The sequence below is a fragment of the Haemaphysalis longicornis genome, unplaced genomic scaffold (assembly GCF_048455015.1).
Source record: "Haemaphysalis longicornis isolate Haplotype H1 unplaced genomic scaffold, Haemaphysalis longicornis Haplotype H1 scaffold_1, whole genome shotgun sequence".
Classification (NCBI taxonomy): Eukaryota; Metazoa; Arthropoda; class Arachnida; order Ixodida; family Ixodidae; genus Haemaphysalis; species Haemaphysalis longicornis.
This window is the reverse complement of record NW_027526203.1, coordinates 478,172,751-478,184,985: the sequence shown is the minus strand read 5'-3', so window position 1 is coordinate 478,184,985 and position 12,235 is coordinate 478,172,751. Positions and strand designations below refer to the sequence as shown.

The 12,235-nt window shown below is 51.3% G+C and overlaps 1 long non-coding RNA gene across 1 annotated transcript in view; it reads right to left on the bottom strand.

The window, feature by feature from the left end:
* The window catches only part of LOC144156308 (uncharacterized), a 149,944-nt gene extending 146,685 nt beyond the window's left edge, over positions 1-3,259 (bottom strand). The window contains exon 1 of the long non-coding RNA XR_013319739.1: positions 2,875-3,259. This is a non-coding gene — a long non-coding RNA (uncharacterized LOC144156308). The remainder of the gene's footprint in view (positions 1-2,874) is intronic.
* Between the last annotated feature and the right edge of the window lie 8,976 nt (positions 3,260-12,235).

The window sequence follows — 12,235 nt, the reverse complement described above, 5'->3', positions numbered from 1 at the left end:
TCGATTCAGACGCGTCTCCGCCGTACGACAGCGCTGGCATCGAGGCACCCGACTGGTAGCAGTGGAACGTAGTAAATTTAAACTGACTTGAGCAAACCTCTAGCGTGTTATCTTGGAACGAACGAGACTGGAGAGGAACAACATGAGAGGTGAGCGGGAAGGAGAAGGGTTGATTGATTGATTGATTGATTGATTGATTGTTGGGTGTAACACGCCGACGCTTCACAGACGATGAGGTGCGCCGTAGTGGAGGGCTCCGGATTAATTTTGACCACCTGGGGATCTGTAACGTGCGCCGAAATCTTGAACACACGGGCGTTTTTGCTTGGGAAAGAGAAGAGAGGCATTTACTGAGCAGGGGTGCCAGTCGACTATCGTCTTTCGTCGACATTTGCAACGAGAGGAGGAAATGCGCGGTCATTTTTTTGTGTGCGGAACCTTAGGGAGCCCTACAATCACGACGCTCAAGCGGGAATGTCACGTGGTGTTTTTTTTTCGAGGGCATCATCAGTACGCTGAAAAACCCTAATTTTTAATAGATAGAACGACAGAAACTGTTCTTTCTTTCTACGTTTTTTAAACCACTCTGCAGCTTTCTAATTGAAATTTTCCTAGCGGCGTTGCTTCAGAGAAGTTGGCTATTTTTTTAAATAATTGTCTAATTCAGCAAAATACAAAAAATAGCGCGACACACTGCATACAAAAGTAAGAAACATGCATTTGGTCGCATCTTCTCACAGTGCATCGACATATTTTGAAACGCTGGCTAAAGTTAGCTGAAACACTCTGTATACATGCAATAAACATCTCCCGCTCGCTTTTTTATATCTTGAATTTCATGCCAGTCGAGGCGTGAATGTCTCCTGGTACTGTGTACGCTTTGAAGGCGACCGGCTGGAACTCTCCCCTCCCCCGAAGCGATCAGCAGAGCCGGCGAGCACATCCGCTGGCCCAGCCACTGCGCAATTTCTGCCATATTGAAACGGAGGCGCAATGCGCACTGCAAAAAGCCCACTTTACAACGACAGTTTACAGCACCATCCACTTGTCATACTCGGTAGTTCGGGCTACTACAGGCAACGCTAAATCTTTGCGTCTCCAAAATGCTCCCTGTTCTGTGGGAAAAAAAAATCACGCATCTCCACGAAGTGAATCATGACGAGTGGGCGAAGCACTGAGGATCGTTCTTACCGTAAACCACCCGTGACATTGCCCACTCGCGCATGTAAATGAGTGACAACGCGTGTGTACAGTATATACCATTCCAATCCAATCCAATACAATTCAATTTAACACAATTAATTTCAATTCAATCCAAATCCAATTCAATCCAATCCATTTCAATCAATCAAAATCCAATCCAGTGCTCCTCGCGCATGCGCAGCAAGGCTCTCCTGGAACGACGCGAAACTGCTCACCCTCACCCAACTGCCCTCTCTCTCTCTCTAACATTTTCTGAACCTTTTATTTTGTTCTTGTTAACATTTTGTGAACCTTTTGTTCACAGATGTTTCGATTTACACGGTGCTGTGCGTCTCTCTCTCTCTCTCTCTCTCTCTCTCTCTCTCTCTCTCTCTCTCTCTCTCTCTCTCTCTCTCTCTCTCTCGCTCGCTCTCTCTCTAACCTTTCGTGAACCTTTTATTTTGTTCTTGTTAACCTTTCGTGAACCTTTTGTTCACAGATGTTTAGATTTACACGATGCTGTGCCGTGAGCGCGGCCGCCGGACAAGCCTCGGCCTTAAGGCGCTTCGCCCCTAAAACATGCCGCTGCCAAAGCCATTCACATAGAAAGCAGCCGCGAGAGCAAGATAGGGGGCTTGAAAGTTGTGGCGCAGTCGTCGGCCCTCTTGTTGCTCCGAAGACAACGATCTTGTTCTTTACTACCTGCTGGATTTCTCGGTTGGTTGATTATGAGGTTTAACGCGCCGACGCACCGCAGGCGATGAGGCGCGCCGTTGTGGAGGGCTCCGGATTAATTTCGACCACCTTGGGATCTTTAACGTGCGCCGAAATCTCGAACACCGCTGTATTTCTCCAAGCCTGGTAACAGCTCCGCAATAAAACTGAAATTGCAAATAACAGCTGGCTGGAAGAAATGTTGCTTAGGACAGCGGCATTTTGTACTGTTTCTTTGGTGTTTTATTTTGCCGCGGGTGCAGGCGTCTGGGCAGCATGCTCGTAAAGAGCACCTCGTAAATAACATACACGTCAAGTCACAGACTTACAATAATTTCACTGCTCCTTACGCGATTGGGATGCTACATTGCTACATTTCAGCATCGCTGCAATGTATGTCCAATGTATGTAAGCAGGATCCCCCTGCAGGCTTTGAGAGTAGTTTTTACTGGCGTTTCGAAAACAGAAATCAAGACCCACTCTTGTACTTCAACGACTTCTGTGAACTGCAGATGGCTAAAATCAAACAAAATATTCTGCTAATGTGTATTTCATCCTTCGGTTCTCCCGCCGCATTTTCTTTATTGAAGTTTTGTTGAAAAAAAAAACTGCATCGCGCCATAGTTTTCGTTGGCGCCCACCGCGCGGGTACACCGTAGCACTCGCAAGACATGGAACAAATCACAGAGGGCGCCATGAAGGAGCGTAGAAGAACTGAAGCATAATGCGACGTCGTTCGCGAACAGCGACTTAATTCCGTTAAAAGGAAGCACTCTGCCCGCAGCACAGTTGCCTGCATTCGGGTGCTATAGGTACTTCACCGATAAGCGTTCGCTGCAGCCGTCGGCGAATTCCTCTGCGGCGGCCGCCCCGCGTGCACGCGCTTTGGGAGCGCGTGAACACGGAGCCAGCCCGGTGGCAGCTGCTCGTGCAGCACAGCCAACTGCGGAGGAGCACGGCAAACGGGGCCTCGCTCACCTTCGTCCATTTCGTCTTCTGTCAGATCGTCGCCGTCCCGCATGTCACCGGTATGGGGGGAGGGGGCCGTCTCGTCGCTATCGCCACGTCGCCGCCGCCGTTGCAGCAGCAGCAGCAGCTGCGGCGGCGGCGGCGGCCGCTGGGCCGCGCCCCCTGCGCCGCCGCTCGCATGATGTTTGCTAAGCCCGATACGGCACCTCCGGCTGCTGCGCTCTCCCTCGGCACGCACCGCGTTGCACTCGTCCGCTCGTTTCCTGCAGGTGAGAGATCCACCTTCAGGTGGGCTCGAAAGCGGTGCAGCAGCTATCCTCACAGGCGATGACCGCGCGTAAATGACAAGGTGAACTGAAGCAAAACTGAAAGGTGGGCTAGTTGGTAAAGCATGTCTTAGGAAAAAACAGCGAGCAAGCGGACCGGACGAAAGGAAAGATGGTGTACACCACAAGCGCTGACTCTAAACTGAAGGTTTATTTGAAAGACTAATGAATTTAATCAAATGTGCACATGGGTATCCGCAAAGAAAACCAATGATGCAACGCAAGGAAAGCACTGCACGAAAAACACGAAAAAAGTACATGTGCGCATTCAGATCGAAAAATCACTCGGACATATAGATTCCTCTTTCGGCGTTGAACTAAAACATTTGTCCTTATCGTGGTTAATGTAGAACGCTTCTACAAGCTCTTCCGCCGTCTGATTTTTGTGTTGGAATAGCACCGCTGTGCTATCGAAGAGTGGCTTGCATCCATGCGGCTTACACGTAAGGCAGGTTTACAGATGTTCCATTTTTTACGGTCCCCGAGTGCTCTTTCACCCGAGCATTCAGGGAGCGGCCCGTCTGCCCCACTTACACTTTTCCACAAGGGTACTCGATACACAACACAGGTTCTACATGGTACACCGGCGTGTGTGTGCTTAACAGCGCATTTGTATGGGTTGTTCCCTCGTTCGCGGTCTTTTTGCAGCGAAAGCTACACTGCGCTACCTCGGGCAGTCCTTGCGGGGCGACCAGTTTTGACCTTCAGAGCTAGAGGTCAAACCACACCTAATTCCGCAAGCGTCCGGCACGGAGCAGCACCCTGATGGCGGGGAGAGATAGGCGGCTGGGGACAGGTGGGCGAGGAGGGAACGGAGATGATGATGATGATGATTAGTGGCTTTCCCTTTGAATCGGGGCGTCGGTTGTCAGCAACCGACTTGCCTGTTTTATTACGTTTACTTGCCCTACTCCCAGCTAACCTATAGATTTGCTTCCTCCCTCCCACCTCTCCCGCTTTTCAGTTTTAAACTCGTCGCCCCCACCCACCTTTTTTCTCCCCTCGCTGTTCTAAATACTCATCCGTATGATTACTCCGCCTGCGTACCCATCCCTTCCCTACTTTTCCTCCACCACCACTCAAGTTGCCTCTTCGTAACCTCTATGACCTTGAAGTTGAGCTTCCCCCTCGCCCCAAATCCCAAAGCCTCCGCCAGCGTCGTTTTCCCCTCACCCCGCGGTGGCCGTATCTCCGTGCAGCTCCTGACAATATGGTCTATAGTTTCCCGATCACTGTCACAGCATGCACACGTTTCATCCTGCTGCCTGTAGCTACCCGTGTATGCCCGGGTTCTCAGGCACCCTGCCCGTGCCTCGAAGAGCAACGCACTGCCTCTCGTATTGCCATAGAATCCCTCCTTCTTAATTTCCTGTTTCTCTGCCCTATAGGCCTCCAGGGTTTTTTTCGCTTCCATTCTCTGTGACCACTTCGTCGTCTATGCTGCCTTTACCTGCTTTTTAACTGTTGTGTAAACCCCGCTTTCCCCTACCGACTTTCCGTACCGCTTGGTCAGCTGTCTGATCCTCCGTCTCCACCACGTGTCCACGCTCCTCATATACAGGTACTTAAACACCCTCGCGGCCCATTTTTCGTCCTCCATGTGATGAAGTCGCTCCTCAAACTTTATCTTGCTCTGCGCCTCCCTCGCCTCGAAAGACGACCAGCCCATATCCCCTTGTACCGCTTAATTTGTACTTTTGCTGTGGGCCCCTAGGGCCAATCTGCCTACCGCCCTCTGATTTACTTCCAGGCCCGCTTGGGTCTCTGGCTTCATGCACAGAACAGAATTAGCGAAAGCTAATCCTGGTACCATGACCCCTTTCCAGACTCCCCTTACCACCTCGTATTTGCTGTATCCTTAGAGGACTCTATGCTTCATTATAGCCGCGTTCCGTCTTCCTTTCGTCTTAAGGTGAGCCTCATGCGCTTGCGTGTAATCTTCGCTGTTGTTCAGCCATACTCCTAAATATTTATACTCTTTCACCAAAGGTATTTCTACTTGCTGCACTGATACTGTTTTGTGCTGCTCGCCGTCATTAAAGACCATGATCCCCGATTTTGCTCTGCTAAAGGATAGCCCTAGGTGCGTCGCTTCTTCACCGCATATATCCATCAAGCCCTGCATACTTATCCGGTTGTCCGCCATCAACAATATGTCGTCTGCATACATTAGTCCCGGAACCCGTTGTTCCACCACCTTCCCGTTTTTCATGTAGGATAAGTCGAACCCCAGCATGCTGACTTCTAGCTTCCTTTCTAACCCCGCCATGTAGATCATGAACAGCAGCGGAGAGAGAGGACATCCTTGCTTCAAACCTTCGTAGTTGTATACAGGCCTATTGTATGTTACCCCCTCCCACACTATTTGCACTTGGTTCTCCTGGTATAGCTCCCTGAGTAAACTAATGAATTCTGCCCCAACTCCCTCGTCCTCCAGGATACTCCAAGCCGCTCCCTGTCTACATTATCATACGGCGCTTTAATGTCCAGAAAGGCTAACCACAAAGGTCGGTTTTGCATCTTCGCCACCTCTATGCATTGGCTTACCACGAATAAGTTGTCGTCTAGTCTTCTGGCCTTTCGAAACCCATTTTGAAGCTCCCCTAATATCCTATTTTCCTCCACCCACTGCTTTAGCTCGAACTTCACTGCCTGCATTGCTAACCTGTACAGCACTGACGTGATGGTTACTGGCCTATACGAACTCGGGTTTGTCCTGACTCCTTTGCCCTTGTACACTAAGTTCATCCTGCTCATTTGCGACGCGGCCGGTATTGCCTTTTCTTCTATCCTTGTTCTGATGGCTTGCAGCAGCTTTCCCTTGCTCTTTGGTCCGAACTGGTTAATCAACTCCATCGGTATCCCATCCGTGCCTGCCGCGGTGTTTTTGGGGACCCTTTCCTCTGCTCTTTTCCATTTCAGCTTGTCCTTATATATCTTCAGACATTCCGGCCTACCCGCCGCGACATCTCTGTGTCGCTGCGGGGCCTCTTCATTCACCTTACCGAACTTCTCCGTGATGATTTTGTGTAGGTATGCCAATGCTTCCTCTCCCTTCAGCATCTGCCCCTGCTCGTTTTCTATAGTTTCGCCTTCTGTGGGACTCGTACGTATCCGTAATGCCTGCACATGGTTCCAAAAACTTTTCGGCGCGTCTCTACCCCTTCCTCGTATTTGCGCTACCCGTCGCTCGCTGTCCCCCTTTATTTTTTTCTGCACTAATTGCTGCACTTGCTGTTTCATTTGCTTATACTGCTCCCATTTTAGGTCGACCTCCTCCTGATGTCTCCCCATCTTCTTGGCCTGCCTGTGCTCTCTCGACGCCTGTTTACGCCTCTCTATCGCCGCCTTTATTTCTTTGTTCCACCAGCTTTTGGGTGTTTTTTTTTTCCTCTCCATCGATTGGCCCCCTCTGCCTTGACTATTCTATCCTGCATAGTCTTGATGAGCCTGTCATATTCCCACTCTTCGCCAGGATTTATTTCTATGTCAGCCTCTATAGGGACCGGGCAGCTTGACGGGTGGCGCCACCACTCGGCGCTCCCCTCGTCAGTGGAATGAGCCGGTGCATTGGACTACACAGCGTTCCGTTGTTTTTGTCGTGTTTGCTTCGGTGCTTTGTATGTTTTGGTGGCGTTGAGAGCAGACATGTGAGATAAAAAGAAGTCTAAACAGATGTGTTGGGTTCTTAGATGCAGTAATGACTACGTAAACTTGTCGGACGCGTCTAAAGTTGGGTATCGGCTGCAATATATAGCATGAGCGCTTTTTGCAGCGACCTGCACTTGGCTCCATCCGATATGAGTTACGAATAAAACTACTATTATTATTATTATTTTCTTCTTAAATGCACTCACGGCTACGCAAATTTATTGGATGCTTGTAAGGTTGGGGAAGGGCTACATTGACACGAGCGCTTTTTGCCGCGCTCTGCGCCTGGCTCCGCGCGATCTGAGTAGGAATAAAACTATTAGCAATAATGGAATTCATTTCTACCATTTTAAATTATATTCACTGGTTTCAACGACTACGGTTTCCACGCCAGCCTTAGCGCTGGGACACCTCGATACGTGTGCTTTAAATAGAAAGGAACCTGCATACGAGATGGATTACCGTGTAGCCGTAGAAATATTGCGGTAGTTTGCACTTTCTGTAACCGTGAGCTTTGTACCTTCGGTTTTGGTGAGCGACAGTGTGACAGCATGGGAGCCTGAAAGCCGAAGTGGAAATCCCACGTTTGTGGTGGTCATTTTATGAAGAGCCAAAGTTATTCACCAACCCAACAGCCCAAGCTACAACCCATCCCTCCTCCCCTTCCCGTTTTTCCACCTGCGTAGAATAAAGGCTGGCACCGATAGTTAAAACATGTGGCAGTGTTAACGTCAGACGGTGTTTTTTAATGCTTAAGTATTCTTTACAGAGTACCTATAAAAATTGTGTAATGCCTGGTGAAGACGCCAAAAACGCGCGATTAGTTGCCTCAAATATGAGTGCATGAGCCCGAGTCCTCCACAAGAGACACATTTCCGACACGCTGGAAAAAGTTTAGATTCGGAGAGGGGTCATGGAAGTTCACAATTAAACCGCAAAATCATCTAGCCCTCCGTCTAATAATTATGATGGTTGAACACAAATCTTTCTTCGTGCGAAATCGAATGGGAAATGGTCAAAGTCAAAGTCGCTGCGATCAAAAGACCAAACTGCGTGCTGGTCAAATTCGACGCTTAACTAGTCAGAGTTTAAATCCAGAAGACAACCAAGGAAACCCATACGATAGAGCTTTGCGATAAACTATCATCGTCGTTAGACGGAGGTGTGCATGATTTTTCAAGCGTAGGTGGCAGCTTGTAAACCGACCGCATGCAACATTCGGTTGTGAAGCTGAGTACAGGTTTCGGGCACCCTCCTGTCTTGCGTCCTTCAGCCACGCAGGAATTGGTTTTTGAAAAACCATTTACCAACTAGCCAGCAACCATTGCAATTCTTGTAAAGAAATGCTACTCCACGACAAGCAATAAGATTCTACTATCATGGAGTATTTATTCTATCAATGATTCCCGATGACTGTAGTAAGAACATTTCTGTGAAATTAAACACGTTTCAGCCGTAGGTAATGAAGATACGGAAGCGTCGTCCGTCACAATTTCTGTTTTGAGGTAAATCTTCGAAGACACCCTCCAACTCTGTCTTTCGCTTGTGCACGACGTCGGCGCCGTTTCGTCATCGACTGCCAAAAGCCAGCGCCGCAGCATTCCTAGATCGGTTGCCCACACCGGCTTTGTGGGAGCATTTAGCGGCAATATACTCCTCGATTCGCGAAACTGCATGCAGGCATGAAAAAACTGCATGAACAACGAACTTTCACTTCCAGCTTGACTTCCAGCTTGGCGCATTGAGCGTCGTCTGCTATTTGTAAATACTGAGTATGGGAGTAAATAACACACATGGCGTGCCTCGTAAACGTCACATCCACACTCAAGATTTACCGATCTGAAAAATGCACGTGGGGTTACGTTCGCTTTGCAAGCCGCACCGCAAAAAAACGACAGAAAGCCATGCACAACTACGCTGCGCTGACCGCCACCGGCATTCCACTGACGAGCGGTTCGCCACGGGCGGCGCTGTTCGCTGAAACGACGGTGGTGACATACAACGGCCGCCCGGTCCCTATGCTTTTGGCTATAACCGCAATTAGTTTGCTGTTTAACTTTGTGCGCTGCCCCGGTCGACCCGTTTTTTCGCCCCCCAGTTTCTCAAAACTCCTGTTTATGCGCTTGGGGTCACTTCCCAGAATGTGGCCCCCTCCCTCATCTATGGCCATTCCATCCAACCATTCATAAAGTCCCTCTGAAATAAGGCAGTAGTCAATACTCGACTGTCTCCTACCACACTCCCACGTTATTTGACCCTCGCATTTTTGTTCCCTATTTACTATGACCAGCTTCTGGTACTCACACATATCTAGCATTAGATTTCCGTTGAAGTCTGTGTACCCGTCTTAATCTTCAATGTGGGCGTTCATGTCCCCTACCAATAGTACCTCCCCGGAACGTTTCAAATCTTCGATGTCCTTTTTTAGACACGCCACCAGTTTTTCGTTTTGTTCTTTGCTATCCTTACCCGTCCACAGGTAAGACACCCCTAAAGCCCTCTCCCTACCCTCCACTATCCCTTTCATCCACACATGTTCTTTACAGTCTTCTTTCACTCTCTTCCAATTAGCCCCCTGCCGTACAAGCATACCTGTATACTCCTCCGCCTTTTCTCAATCCAGCCGTCCTGTTACAACCTTCCCATACATACTCTCCGATTGCCGGAGGTTCCTCCAAGTCCAGTAGGTGCGTCTCGGTCACAGCGTATACCTGGATATCTTCCTCTTCTAGCTGCTTAGTAATCTCCATCCACTTCTCTCTTTTCCTGCCACCCTGCATGTTTATGTATGCGATCTTCAGTTCCCCCCCCCCTCTCTCTTCTTTACACGCCGTCGTCGTCCCTTTCGTTTGCCTGCACCGACCCCGCTATCTCCCTTTGCTCCTTGCATTTGTCTACGCCATCTTCGCAATGGCCTGTGGGCCCCCTAAAAAAGCCACAGTTCGCGCCGCGTGTCGTCTTCCGATGGCTGCTCCCACCTGCCCGTTGAAATGCACTCCGCCACGCTGGAACGCCCTTTTCCGGCCCACCCATCGGACATCCCTGTTGATGTCTATGACAGCGAAACTCAGCTCCTTGCCCAGCTCCCGTATGTCTCGGTTTACCGCTACAACTTCCCTTTCACGTGTACCCCTTTCCCAGTTATCTCTGGTACTGTGCTCATGATGACCTGCACATGTGGACACAGTGCCCGAAGTTCCTTCACCCCCTTTTCTAGCTGCTTGCGCACTCCCGCGCCCCTTCCCTGCAGAACGTCATTGGTTCCTCGTGCGATAATCACTAGGTTCTGCCCTGAATATTTTCCCACATTTTATCATTTGCCTTTTCTAACACTACCCTGACTGTCTGCCCCAGGAACACACCAACCTGCACTCTCTCGTCCTCTCTCACCCGGCCTCTAATCTCCATTTCTGAGTACCGCATGTTGGAGTCCCCCGCCACGATCACCATGCGCCTTTCTTTCTTTTCCTAGCTGCCCCCCGGCGCGGCCACCTGCTCCCGCACCGGCTGAGTCAGCGCCAGTCCGGGATCATCTTCCCGCGTGGCGTCTTTGTCCTCCTCCTTTCCCTTCTCGGGGTCAAGCACTGCCGACACATCTGCCTCGTGACCTGCTTCATTGTTTGTCGGGATGTCACCCTTCGTCGCCAGTTTGACCTCCATTTGCGCCAACCTCGCTTCGAGTTCCTTCCTCTGCTCTTGTTCATCCTTCAACTCCTCCTGTAGCTCGCCTACCTGAACTCTGAGCTGCTCCTTTTCTTCCTCGAGCCGGTCGAGGCGCGACGCTAGCACACACACTCTGCACCTGAAGTCCTGCCCTTCCGCGTCCTCGACCGACTCGAACCTCGTCTCCTCGAGCGGGTATTCGTGCTCGCACCCCGTGCACACCACACCCGGCTTCTTCCTCTGAGACATGGTACTGTCGTCAAAGGTGCTACGGTCGCCGGAGAGTGCAGACGCACTTCACGTCGGCTCCCGCTTTAATGCCCAATTACGCAGCGTTACTTAGTTACGACCAACGATTCTTCATCACCACTACGTGCAGTACACCTTACGGAGTGGAACGATACCTGATTTGGCCCCGAGTACGAGATTTCATCAATTTATCGACGATTTCTGTGCGCCCGGCGAGGCACCCCGGCTAAGCCTAGCTTAGGCCTAGCACGAGTACGCCCCGAGCGCGGCGGCGGCGGCCTTGCGGCCTAACCCTAACCCGCTCGAGGGACCGGCGAACGCCAAAGAGATGGCCACAGACATGGACACCAGCGCACCGATTGGTGCGCAAGCAGCGGCAATGAAGAATTCTACATTTCAAGTCGACCGGAGTGCCGGAAGAACGACCATCGCTGTACCAGGAGCCGACCTCTCTCAGACGGACACGGAGGGGTGGAAGGCGTCCGGCAAGCAAGTGAAGCAACGAATGGCCCACCCTGCCACCGGTGAGTCCAAAACCACGACACAAGCACCTACCGCAACCAACCGGGCCGCGTACGCACGCCGCGTGGCCGCTAACATTACGAAGGCAGCACGCATGCCACTGACGCTGCCACGAGAGGAAATCAAGATAGTAATGCGGCCACGCGGCGGTCTGCATGTAGGCCGCACGGTAGCTTCTACCCTCATGTCGGCCGTCCTCGCAGCGGCGGGAATGACAAAGAGCACGGCAAGCGAGGACACCATATGCACGAACACGGCCCAAACCATCATCGTCGTGAGCACCCAGGACGAGGATCGAGCCGCACGTTACGCCCGAGTACGCTCCCTCACCATCGGAGGGCAGAGCTACGACACACACGCATACCGCACTGCTCCCACCGGAACGGTAAAGGGTATCATACGTGGAATTGCAGTGGAAGACACAAATGACGACCTGTTAGCTAACGTCGTGAACCCCTCCAACCCGCTGGCGATGGAGGCCCACCGCATCGGAACGTCCACTACAGTGATTGTCCTCTTCGCTGGGCAGAAAGTCCCGAACTACGTAAAGTATGGCGCCATACTGGTCAAATGCAGCCTATACAGGCAACACTACGAGGTCTGCAGGCAATGTGGCAAAGTGGGGCACAGGAGCGACGTATGCCCAAACCCTAACGCTAAGGTGTGCTTCGCTTGCGGCGCAGTCAATCCAGGTCCCAACCACGAAACGGAATGTGTCCCCCACTGCAAGCTATGCGGAGGCAAACACCCCACGGGAACGCCAGGGTGTACGAATCGATACAAGACGACATACGTGGTAACACGAAGGCGATGGGAACGGAAACACGAGGCGCAGCAACCGCCGCCATTAGGCCCAGCCACCTTCCCGCAGCTGCCGACACGCAACGCGCCAGCTGCGACGCGGCGCAGCCGCTCTCGACACCGCAGCAGCAGCAGGCGGCGCTCTCAGAGCCGTGGAC